This window comes from Apodemus sylvaticus, chromosome X (assembly GCF_947179515.1).
Source record: "Apodemus sylvaticus chromosome X, mApoSyl1.1, whole genome shotgun sequence".
Classification (NCBI taxonomy): domain Eukaryota; kingdom Metazoa; phylum Chordata; class Mammalia; order Rodentia; family Muridae; genus Apodemus; species Apodemus sylvaticus.
Genome location: NC_067495.1, coordinates 132,585,121 through 132,598,894, shown reverse-complemented (window position 1 = coordinate 132,598,894; position 13,774 = coordinate 132,585,121).

Here is a 13,774-nt window from a genome sequence, read left to right as displayed (position 1 = left end):
CCTGATGGCATAGGGCTACCTATAGGTGACTCTATTCCCATCATTCCTACAATGTTTGTTACCTGGTATTTTACTATGAAAAAGAATTTTCCAGCCACAATATATTAACATCTGTGTAGATTCACTGGCTCCTGATTTACATGGTATGTTTTAATACATCACCATTACTTTGGTAGTTGATTTGGACAGTGAGAACACTCTAAGCATTCTCTCTCTCTCCCTCTCCCTCTCCCTCTCACTCTCACTCTCCTCTCTCTCTCTCTCTCTCTCTCTCTCTCTCTCTCTCTCTCTCTCTCTCTCTGTGTGTGTGTGTGTGTGTGTGTGTGTGTGTGTGTGTGTGTGTGTGTGTACACGCCAAATGTGCATGGGTGCCTGCTGAGGCCATGGGAAAACATTGGATCCCCTGGAAATGTGAGTTACAAGTAGCTATGAGCTGCCCAAGGCAGGGTGCTAGTAACACAACTTGAGCCCTTTGAAAGAACAGCAACTTCTCTCAAGCACTTTGAAGACTCTCCAGCCCCTTCTGTGTCCTTTTGCCAGATGCTGGTTTTGAGTGTGTGTGTGTGTGTGTGTGTGTGTGTGTGTGTGTGTGTGTGTGTGTGTTGATTACAAGATATCACAGAGCCAGGCGTGGTGGCGCACGCCTGTAATCCCAGCACTCTGGGAGGCAGAGGCAGGTGGATTTCTGAGTTCAAGGACAGCCAGGGCTACACAGAGAAACCCTGTCTCAAAAAAAAACAAGAAAACAAAAAACCAAGATATCCCAGATTCATACTTTCTGTATCCTAGCCTCTGAGATCAGCCATTTCTTCAAGGAGCTCTGATTCATTTGACTAGAGAGTGATGTTGAGACCTAGGTAAGGCACTAGGTATGATCACTATTGCCACCATGGCAAATTGTTCAACATCCTCAGAACATGCATATGTATATCACATAAATGCTCGTGTACAGACTATATATCAATTGAAAATCATGAGTTCTGTTATGGCACACACTTGGGATCCCAGCATTCAAAAAGCTAAGGCAGGAGGATTTTGAGTTCTAGGATAGCCTAGGCTATTTAGGCCATGACTCAAAAAAAAAAAAAAAAGAAAAGAAAAGAAAAAGAAAAAGAAGCATGAGTTCATACTTGTGCTAGGAAATTGAAATCAAGGATACTAGTTTTCACTAAACATATTTGCAACTCCATTTTCTGACAGTTAGACACCTGATTCTTTTATCTGAAAAATAATTCATTTCTTTGTAAGATGTGTAACCAGTGTCCTGCCAGCCATCACTTTGGGCTTCTGCAGCAAGAGCCCTCTCCTAGGACTGACCTTGTGGCTCCCCGAATCAGTGTCCCTACAGAAGGAAGGAAATGGGCTAAAACAAAACAAAATCTCATTTTAAGTGCCAGTGATTAACCCCATAGGCCTCCAAGTTCCTTTTCATTTATATTTAACTATTTACAGCTCAAGTTTGCTTTCTGTTGTTTGTTTTGGGACAGATTTTTTTTCTAGCCTTGGAGCCCAAACTGGCCTAGAATTCAATCTTCCTGTCTCAACCTCCTAGGTGCTTGGATTACAGGTTTACGTCCCCAAGCCTAGACATAGACCTTATATAATTAATAATAATAATAATAATCAAAGGGACTGAGTAGAGTGTGTTGTTTGGGGCATAAAAAGCAAAGGCTGTGGTTCCAGAAGGCTTCTCAGAAGGTACACTGAAAACTAGAGCTGGATCTTCAGCCAAATGCTCTCACAGTTGATGTATCTCAGTGGCTTGAGACTGAACCTTGAACAAACATGGGATGGAAACAGGAATTAGGTAGATGGAGCTAGGATACAGGCCGAATAAAGATCCATTACAGAAATATAATAATGCTATAAAGCTGAAAATGAGGCTAAGAGGAAGGCTAAGATAAGAGGGAGGCTGAACTTTTGAGTTCTTTTGGAGTCTGGGAGTCTAGCTTATGTAGGTAGAAGCAATGTGTGCAGACTTCAACAGGGAGGTGAAGAGGAGACGGTGAAGGGAGAAATCGTAGCAAGCATCAACATTTAGGCATCTGGTTAAGGAAGAGAGAAGGTGACAAGGAGATAGGAGAAAACCCTGCAGACAACTGCTTCAGTGAAGCAAAGGAGGGAGTGATTACCAAGGTCAATTAACATTTGGGCTGACAGTTTCCCACAGTATCTGATCATTTGGAAGTCCCTGAGACATTCCTGACAGTGTGCTTTTACTCATAGTTTAAATAGATGGGCTCAGAAGATGGAGACTATTGGTGTGTTTAGTCTGTCCTATGTCTTCTAATAGCACCCCTGTTGCTCGCCTTCCTCCATCTGGGCTCAATTACAGCTTATCTTCCTTTTTCTCCTGTATCTCAAGCAGTTAGCGCTGTATCTGAAAAAGAATAGTCACTCAATAAAACTGTGCTGGCTAATAGCCCTGGCTAACCTATAGAGGGAGCTGAAAGAATGTCACTCTCACTTATAGGCGGAGCCAAAAGAAAATCACAGGGGGCTGTTAACCTATAGGAGAAGCTGAAACAAAATCCCCTGGAAAGTATTTCCCAGACACTATAACCTCTAGGAGGAGGAGCATTAGGGGCCCGCCTTTCAGACATCTCTGAGGAGAACTTGCATGAGGAGCCTCTGTCAAGGAGTTCCATCTTAGGTAATATTTATTAATATTCTCTCTCTCTCTCTGGATTCTGATCCTCATTTTCCATTTATGTGAATAGTATGAAGTTTTCTATTGAACTAAATGTAGAAAATAATATTTCTAAGGACCTGTGTTTTAAAAATAAGTACCAAAGAAAAAGCTGACCTAAAGAAACGTGCTAGGGGAAGTAATGGTTCTAAGCAGTGTTTAAATATGGCCAAGATCTTAGGGATAAATGTATGTAAGAACGCTGATACAGAAACACAGTGGGTCATGTTGATGTGTGGAAAAGAGAAGCTGTTTAATCTTTGTGGAATGATCTTTTAGGGGGGTCTTTCTTTGGATTCTCCTTTGGCAATGCTACTCTTTGTGAAGTATGCTAAGAAAGGCCTGCTTGCCTCGACCTCACCCTTACCTTCTTAAAACACCACCCCCATCTTGTCTTCAAAGGCAAGAGGGACCTTACATGAGCCTTAGGGGATAGGGGCCGTACTTACTTATCTCTCTGATTAAAGAAAAGCTAAGAACAGAATGGATTCCTCAGAGAGAGAAGATTCTGGCCAAGTTCCTGAGGCCTGGTGCTTTGGGTCCAAAGAATTTTCAGCCTAAGTCTTCTGATGACAAAATACCTACACTGACTCTAAGTGGGGTGACTCTGCCCTCTAGATACTTGTCTTCCTTAGGGACCTGTGGAGTTAGGAAAAGAGACGGGACTGTGTTGGTTGGCAAAGGTCCAAGAATTGCAGGATTTATGCCATGTGTAGTGTTGTGTGCTTATAATCCCAGCACGCGGGAAGCTGAGGCAAGAAAATGAATGACTAGAAGGAGTGTTCATTGAGAGTTCAAGAATATTCTTTGTTAGCCAGGTGTGGTCGTATATGCCTTTAGGCCCAGAATCTAAGAGGCAGAAGCAGATGGGTCTTTGTGAGGTCTAGGCCAGCCTGATCTATAGAGTGATTTCAATAACAGTCAGGGCTACACAGTGAGACCCTGTAGCAAACAAAAATATAAGTTGAGCAAGGTGGTGGATTATTACGGATTCACTTTTCATATCTATATAGTATTTTCTTTTATGAACAGTCTACATTTTTAATTAATTCTTAATTGATGGCCATTTAGTTTCTTTAATTCTCTTTACATTTATTTATTTCCTACTTGTTAATGTGTACATGCATAGTAAATAATGACACCAAATGTCTGTAGAGGTCAGAGGACACCCTGAGGGAGTCAGTTCTTTCCTTACACCATGTGGGCTTGGGGGATTGTACTCAAGTTATCAGGTTTGGTGGCAAATTTCTTACCCACTGAGCCATCTCACTTGCCCCATTAGGTAGTTTGTTAAATAACATATTAGTGTATATAACTGTAGGAGCTTACATCTTTATCTTTGTTTCTATCTGTATTTCTGTAACAAGCATTTGGGGAAGGCAAGGATTCTCCGTGTGTCTCAGAGGCTGGACTCCCAACTTCTGATTCTCCTGCCTCAGCCTGCTGAGTATCTGAGATTACAACTGTGTACTAACATGTCTAGGAGAGATTCTTAGAGGTGCATACAAGTTGCTATGTCAAAAGGCACGCATTTTCACTTAGTTTGCCTTCAGAAAGCCAGCACACGTTCAATACGTATTTAAAAATTCCTGTGCTTGGCTGCACAAAACTTGCAGAAAAAACAGTGAGTTTCCAGAATGGTGGAGGGGGGGTCATGAACCCTCCTCCCCCCCCCCCCAGCACCTCTAGCCAAGGTGCTACTGACAATTGATGGCTTCTAGGGAAGCAAGACTAGGTTTTCTTTAAGGGCGTGGCTCCTAATAGGTCAACTGCACTCCAATTGAGAGCCCCTACTCAGAGACACATGGGCAGTACAAACTGAACCTTAGTGGGTTGCAAAAAGGAAAGAAAAAGAGGGCACAAAGTTGGATGTGAGTAGAGTGGGAAGGTAAATTTGAAAGGAGTTTAAGGGGCTGAGTGAAGGGGAGGATGATCAAGATACATTGTTTGCATGCATGAACTTCTCAATGAATTAATAAAACATCATATTTAAATTTTAAAATTAAAATCAAACTGTGAAAAGGCTATATAGGGAAAAGGGTATAATATATCTCTCCTCAGAAGCAACCAATGTTAACAGCTTCTGGCAGATTCTCCCAGGGATAGTCTGTGAATTGCATATGTATTTGCATATTTTTATAAGCAGTGCTTAAGCCATGCCTTCAAACTACAAAGATTATACCAGTTTATGATTTCCTAGTTTCCCCTAGATATTATTCGAGGGTTCTAAAAAGACCCCAGTATAAAGAATAGATATCATTCATTCATAGTAAATGTATTCAGATGCCTCCAAATTCTAAATGCTAAATGAATTCCCTGCCACGTTCCCCATCTACTTTAGCTCCTTTTCCCCCAGAAGCAATTGTTTTCCATTTCTTGTGCATACTGGCAGAGAAAGTTTGCATGTACAAAAAAAATGTATCTATGTATTCTTTTTCTCACCCCAATATTTTACACAATAAGCATATTTATTTCGGCATGGAGGGGAACATTATTTTTGAAAAAGAATCTCTCTCTGTAGCCTCATGTTGCCTGCAATGTGGCTCAGGCTGGCCTCTAAAATATCCTGTTGTCTCCCATCCAAGCACTAACCCTGGCCCACTAACCCATTTAGCTTCCGAGACCAGAAGACCAGTCAGGGTGGTGGTATGGCTGTGTAGCTCTTCATGGTTGATGGTTTCTGGAAGAGTGGGGGTGGGGAAGGACTCAGTTTTCTTTAAGGGGCTGACCACTGGGAATTTGACCATACTCCAGTGAGTATGTGGGCAACACAAATTGGTCTTGGTATTTTTTCTTCTTTTTCTGGTGTTGGGGATAGGGAGCACAGGAGAGGTGGTCACGTCCTGAAGGACTGGGAAGTGAGTGTGATTGGAGTACATTATGTGACGTTTCTAAATAATAAAAATATTTTGGTGGGGGAAAAAGAAGTACAAATCTTTCAAGTGGTCATAATGGAAGAATAGATTTTAAAAATGATACACAGTAAAATTTTATTCATTAAAAAAGTCCTGCTGTCTCAGCCTTCCAAACACTGAGATTTCAGGGCTGATCTACCATGCACAGCATGTATGACCAATTATAAAATTGCCTACATTACCCCCTGCCCCTTACAAATCTGAGAGACTTAAATAACAATTGTTTGTTTTCCACAGTGCTCTGTGTGCAAGCTGATGGTTCTTTTGTTCTGGGCCCAGCTCGACTGAAGTTAACTTAGCAGTTAAGTCACTTAGAGACCAGTTGGTCTGTCCTGGCTCCAGCTGGTATTACCAGGCTCCTCTGTTACCTTCAGCCATCTAGTGGAAAGTAGTTATTGCGATACCAGGAGGCAATCCGAGACCTGGCTTCGCCATTTATGGCACTTTTACTCGCTTTTTCCTTTTTCTTCACATGCGTGTGTGTGCGTGCATGCATGCTTGTGTGTGCGTGTATGCATGCATGTGTGTGTGTGTGTGTGTGTGTGTGGTTTAGGTTTAGACAAGATGTTATATAGCCCAAATTGTCCTCAAACTATGTAGCTAAGGCTGGCCTGGATCCCCTGATCCATTTACCTCTACTTCCCAAGTGCTTACATTGCAGACCTGTGCTACCATGCCTGGCTTCTCCAACCCTGATTTATTTTTCTTTGTTTTAAAAATATAGTTTTGCTTTGTAGCCCAGACTTGTCCTCAACTTTTAAACACACACACACACACACACACACACACCACACACACGCGCGCACACACACACACGGGCACACACGTACGCGCATGCATGTATGCATGCACACAGGCACGCACGCAGGCACACACGCAGGCACACACGCAAACAAGCACCCAAGCACACACGTGCACGTGCACATGCGCGCACACGCATGCACACATGGGCGCAGAGAGACAGAAACAGAGACATAGAGACACAGAGACAGAAAGACACTGAGAGACAGATTTTTTACAGTGTAGCCCTAGCTGGTTTAGATTTCACTATATAGACCCTGCTGGCCTTGACTCTTGTTTTGTGGTGATCCTTCTGCTTCAACGTCTTAAGTACCTAGGATTACAGGTATCAATTTATGTTTATTTGCTTGCTTTTCTTTTTCCTTATTAGTGTTTTGTTGTTTTGAAGCCTTCAACCCCAAATAGCCAGGGGTAGACTTGAACTCCTTACTATCTGCTATCTGCTATCTGTTTCATGTCTGTGGGGATAGTGACCAAGACGATCTTGTTCGGGCTGGTATCCTTTACTCTATGCATAATGTTAATCTACTCAATTAGTATTTACTAAATGAATAAATGATGGAACTACTTGGTCCTCACACTCACTAATACAGCTCAACACATGCTAGTTAAAAGAAAAAGAATGAACAACATGGGGGCAAGGCATGGGATCTAAATCCATATTTTCTCCACCTCTCTCCCCACTTTTGGTTCTTGCTCTCTTTCCATGCCAGTATCTCCCTTGTATCTGTTTTCCCAAATTTATGTTTCCATTTGTTAAATAAAACCTTCAGCAGTGCCTATGTGCATAAACCATGTGCCGTCATCAAAAGTAAGAAGGCTTGGAATTTCTCAAGTGAAATCAGACACTAGCATAGAAAGTGCTTTGAAATACCCTGCCTTCTTATCTTTCTGTAATGATGTCCTCATGGAGCAAAACTAGAACACTGAGAACTAACCAGGGCTAAAAATCGTTCCAACATATGTTTTATCTTACTGCCACAACTGTTTCCACCCTCTCACTGCAGACATACGGTATCTCAACTTTCGCTAATTAACTTGCAACCCTAACCACTATAACTTCATTTCTTTAAGAAAATACATTCTGGGCACCAAAAATAAAAATATCAATAAATGTTTAAAATGGAACACATTGCCAAATTAGACAACTGTCTATTTATGAGTGCCCATTGATGGAATGTATTAATGAGCCCTCAAGCTAGTAATTACCCTAGGTTTTGTTTTGAGATTTTTTTTTCATTTCTTCCTTCTCCCTCTTTTTCTTTTCCTTTTTTCCTTTCTTTTTAAAATCAGTTGTTTTAAGACAAGTTCTTTCTGTGTCACTCTGGCCAGCCCAGAATCACTATGTAGATCAGGCTGGCCTCAAGCTTACAGATAACTGCGTCACTTGAGTGCTAGGATTAAAGGTGTACACTGCCATGCTCCCCCTTTATATTTTTTTTTAACTTGGTTTGTTGTTTTTATACAGCCAATGATAGCCTTATACTCACACTCTTCCCACATCTGCCTCCTGACTGCTGGGATTACGGGTGTACAAAACCACACTCAGTCATCCTTGTTTTCTTTGTTTCTTACCACTAGAAATCTTTGATGCATTTTTTTTTATTATGTGCTTTTAATGTGTAGAATAAGGCCTTCTTTATATGTTGATTTTTTTCCCTCAGAAGTTGAATGACTCACTGGAATTTACAAGCCTGGAAAAACAGGCTTTCTCTAAGATAGTCACTGTAAAAGCAGCCTCTGCTAACAGATCCTATTGTTGCAACACGCTAATTATAAATTGACCCAATAAAACATTACTTTGTCATTTTTGCCAGGTTGAAAGGCATTATAGAAAAACTTAGGAAGAATGGAGCTGCTTGATTTTTGCCACAATTCTGTTTTCTTCCTATTTTGGGTTTAGAGTTTTGATGGAATATATAAATAAGCATGCTTATTAGCAGAGATTTATTACCGTAAATTGTGCTGTGCTCTCTCTCTCTCTCTCTCTCTCTCTCTCTCTCTCTCTCTCTCTCTCTCTCTTTCTCTCTCTCTCTCTCTCTCTCTCTGTGTGTGTGTGTGTGTGTGTGTGTGTGTTAAACTCTTTGATGCATGTGAACTTAAGTTAGGATAACTACAAAATTGAGTTTAGATTTTGGGGAGTAATCTTTCCATAAGGTACTGAGAAAGCACTGTGTACCACTTGGAGACTATGTGAAAAGCGGGGAGATGTGTAAAGTGAAAATAAAAAGTGCTGGAAACCGCTTTGTCTGTGGTCTTTGCAGCGAAAGCAAGCACATTGTCTATACGCTGAATTAATTTGTTGTATGAAAGCACTTAAACATTGAGAATATGTTTGAAAGGAACTCATTGCCATCCAGGATATTGAAGTTTTATGGGGTAGCACCCTACTGTGATAAGCTAAAAGGCTGAGTGAGGATCCAGAGTCTCGAATCCAGTCCTGGAAAGCCCTGTTTCAATTACCTGCAGATGTCAGTGTGGGTCTGAGTGTGATTCAACAGCATGTTCCAGGATGTGGTCAGACAGTTGAAGCCCAGTTGTGAACCAGTTGCTTATAAAACAAACACCAGTTCCTTGTGGATGAGAAATATGAGCTGCAAGGGCCTTTATGTGCCTGAAATCAATCAACCTCTCCCCCTATCCCCCCTTCCCTGCGCCTCTCTCTCTCTCCCTCTCCCTTTCCCTCTCCATCTTCATCTCCCTCTCCCTCTCCCCCTCAAAATTTAAACAGGAATGGAAACTCTAGTTACACAATTCACAAATTATGTTCTCTTGTTCCCACCCCTGTTGCTTTGACCAGCCTTTCTTTGATTAGTTGTAGTGCTAGACAAGTAGAGTTAATGTCTCTGGGTTTATTAAACTTGACTCCAAACCAGATGGCCAGCCCAATGTTGCATTATGAGCCAGTTTCGTTTACTTTCTGCTGGTAAAACATGTTTAAGCACAAAGCTGAAAATTCAAATCCCCACTGTAAAAGAATCTCAGTGCTGCCAATGCGTGTGGCTCATCTTCTGTCCTGCAGGATTCTCCATTCTATCCATCTTTGAGACACGGATGGCCAGAGCATTTCTTTATCTAGGAAACTGTCAGATACACTTGCATTGGCTCCTTAGATCAAAAGAACCATTCATTTTCAGGCTGTGACACAAATCTACCATCTGCTTTATAAGCTCATAAGCTTCCTCTTAGCTATAATTATATATAATAGACACATATATGTATACGCGCCTCTGTGTGTGTGTGTGTGTGTGTGTGTGTGTGTGTGTGTGTGGTGTGTACATAAGTTGCTGCTAGCTTATGTTTACCTAGCAACAGAATGTATTTGGTAGAAGGCTGAGAGAAGGAAGCCTTTCTAGAAGAGTAAGTTTAAAAAAAAAATCAATACATTGATTTTTCTATTTCTTTTTTACTTTTATTTTCCAGCGTTTTAATTTATAATTTAGTTAGTTTTGAAACAGTCTCTCACTTTGTAACCCAGGATGGTATCAAACACTGATGCAGTTAGTCCAGGCTGCCCTTGAACTCATGATGATCACCCTGCCTTCCAAATGCTGGCGTTATAGGTATGAAGCAGGAAGTCTTCCTCCCTTCCTTTCCCCTCTTTTTCTTCCTTTTATATTTGTAAAAGAAGTCTCTTCATCTACTGATTTTCTTCCAATACAACAAAAGGTATGTCGCTGACCCAAGCAATCTGCCTTTTATAGAATTTTAATCTAAACTGTCCGGTCAGGGTTCATTTGGGGAGTTATTTTTATTACTTTGATTATTTTGTACATAGCTGAATGGTCTCTTAAATCTATTTTTCTTTTATAAGCAAACTGTACAAATCACTGTGAAAAACTACCTTGACCTTACATCTATAAAAGATCACAAAGTATTGGGACATCCCACATGTGTCCAATGTAAATTTCTCCCGTTGTTTTTTTCTTTCCTCCAGCACTCTTAATGTCACTTACGGGTTTGAATATTGAATTTGCACTTTAAGAACATTGGCCAGGGACTGCTGGTCTTTTAGTTACATGTAAAAAAACCAAGAATCTTATCCCACATTGTCAGCGTTTCTTTTATTTTCATGAAGCCGAATGAGCTGTGTATTTCTAACTCCCCATGTGCTTAGCTTTGTAATCAGCACAGCGATAGGCATACTGAAAGCAGCAGGGAGGCAAAGACAGAGAAAGGCAGCTGTCTTCTCTATCAGCTAGTTCTCGGCATTGAGCGCTGTGAAAGGCTGCCGTGTACTTTCTGTGTGCATTTTGAGAAGGGGACTAGCACTGCCCTGTCAGCTTTCTTCACCTAACACCCACATCTAATTTGCTTCAGGCTTCAGGCGCAGTATTGCCCTGGTAGAAGTGACCTGTGTTCCATTACGATCTGCAGCAATAGTGGGGGTCTCTAGAAAGAAGCAACAGAGAAGCTGTTGACCATTTCCCCCATTCCTTCAAAAAGGAAGAAACAAGGAAAGGGGCAGGAATTTCCATGCTGTCGTGAGAGATTAGTCTGAAGAAAGGACTATAGCAAAGCAACATAGCTCTCTTCCTTCCATCTTTCAGTTTGCAGGGTTTCTTTCAGTCACTCCATAGTCTCAGTTCTCCACACAGCTTCCAAAGAAAGGACAGACTACTTCTTAGAGTTGGATGTCCCCCATGGTGGTGCAACGGCAGAGCTCACTGTATCACAGGTGCCAGTCATGGATGACATAAACATTTACTCATGGCACTTTTTTTCTAACGTCAGTCATTTAAGTGAGAATTAGTCACTTAAATGGGAAGATGGAGACTCAGTTTTGTATGTTTGTTTTTAAAGATTTATTCAATTGTTTTAATTCTTAGAAAAGATTTTCAACATTTTTATGCTTATATTTGCCTGTACGTATGTGTGTGCACCACACCATATGTGCATGTGTGCCTGGTGACTGCGGGGATCAGAAGGCATCAGATCCTATGGAGAAAAAAGAAAATCAGTTTAATTTTTTCTTTATGGCTGCCTAAAATTTCACCACACATATAATATATATTATATACTAATATATATTGTCATATATCATATATCATAATAATAATATATTATATATACAATTTTTTGTTAGCCTTCCATGTGTTTGCGGCTATCTAGGCTGCTTTCATATCTTGCCTCTGCTGAATAGGGCAGCAATAACCCATATTCATGAGCAGATAAAGTCAATGGAGCGAAGGTGAGCTCACAAGAAGAGGGTTGGCTGAAGAGCAGAAGTCTAGACCATGAAGATGGAGGAAAGGTAGGAGGGAAGCTCCAAGCGGAGTGGGTGGCCTGGGAAGCAAGTACACTGCCTTGTTTAACCTGTACTTTTTTAGCATTGGTGATGTGATGGGAGGAACAGACCAGAGAAGAGACATTTTAGGAGGGTGATGATTGAAAACATCATGTAGGATGCTATGGAAGTCTTAGTAAGATTCATTTTTGCAGACTAGACAGATCTTGCAAGACCAAAAAAGGAAAGTAGCACTTATTCTAAAGCTTTGGTGGCATCCCGTGGATCTGGTGGCTAGGAGGGTAGGAGAATTCTCACGCTGTTGGATAAAAAAAATGCTGCCTTCCTGAGATCAGTAGACTATGACAAAAGAAAGAAATCAGAGAACCCTACCAAGCAAACTTGTTTAGTAGAATTTTCTGTGGTGATAATAGTGTGCTAAGTTTATGATATCCCATTCAGTAGCCGGGGTTACTGAAAACTTAAAATGTGGCTAACACAATAACAAAAATGAACTTATATATTGGATTCATTTGAATTTCCTTCCACTTAAATAACTGCATAAAGTTACTACCATATAGGATAAATGAAAGAAAGAATAAAAATGGAAGCAAGAAAGTGGGAACAGAGAGATTCTAGAACAGACTGGGAGGTAACAATGTTCAGAGGAAAAAAATCATCTGACACCAGCAAGACCAGTGGGCAAAGCACTTGCAATGAAAGTTTCATGACCCAATTTAGGTCCCTGGAACTTACATAAAGGTAAGACAGAAAAGACCCTATTAAATTTTCCTCTGATCTCCCCATGTATACCATGACACATGCATTTTCTTCTAACCATACACAAGCAATATAAGTTTTTAAAAGTCCTCACCTGATGAGGTGTGCTCAAAGACTTGCTGGGAGATGGGGGATCCTGACCACAGTTTCAAATTTGCATCAATCTAATGTCAAGTTGTGAGGAAGAGGACTGAGTGGGGGCTGAGGAGGAAAATTAGACTATTCACAATATAAAGAATGGCAGGACAGTGATGGAAGTAAACATTAAGTTGGCAGCATGAACTGGTGGTTGAAATGGCCCAACATGACTCAAATTTATATGAGGCCAATTGGGTGTTTATTCCAGAGAAAGTTTCTTACAAAATAAGAAAAAATTAAAAAATAAGGATATATAGTGGGGGTTGTTCTGTAGTTCAATCTTAGAAAGTTATGGTCAAGTGCATTCCAAAAGCTGTGTTTCATAATTTAAACATTTCCTAGCTATTTTCTTTTCTGATAAATCTAAGCAGATTCCTCTTTTCCTCAAAGCTTTAGGGCTGCTCACCACCCATCTCTGGTGATAGGATTAGAGCTGGCAGGGGTTTCCACATAGACATAAGAAGTATACTACTATAGTATAGTGTGGTGCAAATCCATTTCTATTTAACAAATACCTTTTGTAGATGTTCTTGGGGTGGGAAACAGGGTCAAGAGAAACTTTTTACAATATGGATATTTTGTACAGAAGAAGACAAATAAAATGATGAGCATATAGAAACTGATTAGATAGATTTTTCTGTATCTTTCTAAAAATTATGAACTAAAGGGTTTCTTTTGAAGCCTGAGAATTATACAGAAGTTTAAAACACTTACTCTTTTAAAAACAAAAGCATTTCTTCAGTCTTCCTCTTGTTTTCTCTACTTAGTGTCACACACATGCTAGGCAAGTGCACTATCACTGGCTACATCCCCAGCTCTCTTCTGAGCTCGAGACAGGATCTCACTAAACTGATCAAGCCGGTCTTGAATTCATTCTGTGTTGTCTATGTCGTCCATGAGTTTCAGTCCTCCTGTCTCACCCTTCTGAGTATGTGGGATTTGTGTCTATACCACTAAGCCTGACTCAATTTCGTATTTTTAAATACAGGAAAAAAGTCTTTTAATTAGGCTTTCCTGTTAGTCTTTGCTTCTCATTTTCTTTGCATCCTCATACTCTTGGAAGTGGCAAAAATGTGTCAAAAGCCCATTATGAGTAATCCTTATTAGAACATTTCCTCCAATATAAGATTAAAACTGAGCACACATCTCATTTATTATATCCTGGTGGTTAGAAAAGACATCATGGCCTCTCCATTCTTTATCATTCCAGCCAAGGCTTTAAGG